General features: G+C 57.2%; 1 long non-coding RNA gene across 1 annotated transcript in view; it reads right to left on the bottom strand.

The window, feature by feature from the left end:
- Positions 1–2,055: 2,055 nt before the first annotated feature.
- Positions 2,056–2,343, bottom strand: part of LOC108448062 — a 5,134-nt gene continuing 4,846 nt past the window's right edge. Inside the window, exon 3 of the long non-coding RNA XR_001863844.1 lies at positions 2,056–2,066. This is a non-coding gene — a long non-coding RNA (uncharacterized LOC108448062). The remainder of the gene's footprint in view (positions 2,067–2,343) is intronic.

Here is a 2,343-nt window from a genome sequence, read left to right as displayed (position 1 = left end):
GGGAGGGGGGAGATGCTCAGGGCCAGGTTGAGGAGGTGAAGGGAGGAGACACCTCAGCCTGGAGGCATCAGGCGTGGCCCTAAGGGTGGTGGCATCCAGGGCTGGAGGGGGGACATTTAGAGACAGCAGACGGCTTAAGCCACTCCAGGGGGCTGGGGGTCACCGCCGGGGGTGGCACTGGGTGCCTGCCCGGCTCGTGCTGGTGGGGGGCTCATCCCGTTTGAGGATGGGTGGAAATGGAGCCTCCAGGTTGACCTTGACAATAACATTGGGAGAGGAGAAAGCATTCGGCTGCAATGAATATTTCAGTCCCGGCCCCTGGAGTGGTGGGGGTTGTTGCCCCTTCTTTTATTTTCATGCTGCTCCCTGAGTGTGGATGGTTGGGTTTGAGGAAAAAAAATGGGGCTTGGGGTCGTGGTTTTGTGAAATTCCCGGTGTTGGGTGTGGGGAGCCCTTGGCCCCCTCCGTGCATGCTGGGTGTACCCAAAGATGTGTTTTTTGGGCTCACGTCTCGGCCAGCTCCAAATTTCTGTTGTCCTGGGAATGTGGGGCTCAAAGCAGCTGAGAAATCTGCTCCCAGCTCTTTGTAGAGGACCCAGAAGGTGAAATCCTGCTTCCTGGATCACGCCTTGTGTCTGAAGCACCTGGGGTTTGAATCCATCAGGAGCTGATGTAACTATTTCTGGTCTTGGTAGGAAAAAAACCTGGAGCACCGCGGCAGCTGAGCTATTCTGGGCAGGGCAGAGAGTTCCTTGTGAATATTTCTCCAGAGGTGTCAGGACTAGGTCAAGGAACCTGGCTGGGGGTGTGACTGCTCCAAGGGAAATAAAATGTGGGTCTGAGCTGTCCACTGGGATGAATTGGAGGTGGCTCTGCTAAAATAAAAGGGCTCAGTTTAAACCTGGAGTGATTCCACTGCTGCTTCAGGCTTGCACAGAGCAGGGAATCTGGAGTTACACCAGAGCTGGAGTCATGAGGATCAAATTTACCCCAAGTCAGATGCTGACCTGTGCACGTCCAGGCGAAACCATCGCCTTGGGAAGAGAGGCCCTGCCTTTACCCCGTCCGGGCTGTGTTTGGAGTTGTTTGTTTACAAACGTGGCAGCAGCTTCATGAATTACACCAGGAAAAAGCAGCGCTTATGGCGGGGTTTGGATGCCACCCGTTTGCTGCTTTTTAGGATGAATCTTGGCTGGTTTGGGGTGCAGTCAGTAACCTTTGGCTGGAGCGGGTGAGTTACGACGGATCGCGGAGATCTAAGTGGAAAACGATCGTCTGGCGAATCAAACCGAGCCCTGGAGGAATCATATGATGGTTGGCTTTGCTCTGGTGTCACGTTATTGCAGCTGCGTGTGTTTTCGTGCCACTAAATGAGACATGAAAGGAGGCCAGAGCTGATGAATCAAGGGGCTCACACGCTTCGTGACAAACCCGAGTGCCGAGGCTTCTCCTCCGCCCGTGTCCCTCTTGTGACCCACGGGCAGAACAGCCCCTTCCGGAGGTTTCTTGGCACCTACCGGGGACAGGAGTCACTGTAATGTCACAGCCTGTGTGAAAACCTCCGAGGTGGGACAGGCACCCACCCGGGCTGGGCAGAGCAGCCCCCTCCGGGCTGGTGTAGCCCCATCTCTGCTTTCCTGAGGAGGAATTGGGGGTTATTTATAACATCTGGGCGCTGGCGAAAGCCTCCGGGGTGGGTGTAAGACAGAAGCGGGGGCAGCTCTGATTCATCAGCGCTCCTGTGTCATGATGCTAAAGCGGGACGCGGTTTGCACGGGAAGGACAAGGAGCGTCCCCGGCCCCTGCGAGGGAAATGCCGGCTGCGTGTCACCGAGCTGCCCTCAGCCCCAGCCAGCCCGCGGCCTGGGGAGCTTCCCTCAGGTGCCCCCCGTGCTCTCCCATCTTCTCACGCTGCCCCCATCCGGAGTTTGTGCCTCCCCAGGGGTGGGTGTGAGGAGGGGACAGACCTGGTGGCACTGGGTCACCCCGTGTCCTTTCCGCAGGGTGGTGGGAGCTGGGTGCTAATTAGCAGGGCTCGTATTAACGAGGGGAGAATGGGAGCAGCCCTAAAACCCTTCCCTGTGGAGCCGGAGGCCGAGCAGGGAGGAGCAGACCCCGGGATGGAACCGATTTAAGGTGGAGGTGTCTCGGACCAGCCTTGGCTGGTGGAAAGGGGAGGTTTGTGTGACGGAGGCCATGGGAAGGTCCTCGGAGCAGGGCAGGGGTGGGTCAGAGCTGCAAAAAAACTCTGCCTTGGGCAAAAATCTCTTCTTGGGGCTTTGAAGAGAAGTTTGGATGCTGCTGGGAGAGTCCTGCCCTTGGGTTCTTGTGGATTTGTATGGT

Source organism: Corvus brachyrhynchos, unplaced genomic scaffold (genome assembly GCF_000691975.1).
Source record: "Corvus brachyrhynchos isolate BGI_N302 unplaced genomic scaffold, ASM69197v1 scaffold67, whole genome shotgun sequence".
NCBI lineage: Eukaryota > Metazoa > Chordata > Aves > Passeriformes > Corvidae > Corvus > Corvus brachyrhynchos.
The sequence above is the reverse complement of the archived record's forward strand: the minus strand, read 5'-3'. Positions and strand labels throughout refer to the sequence as shown.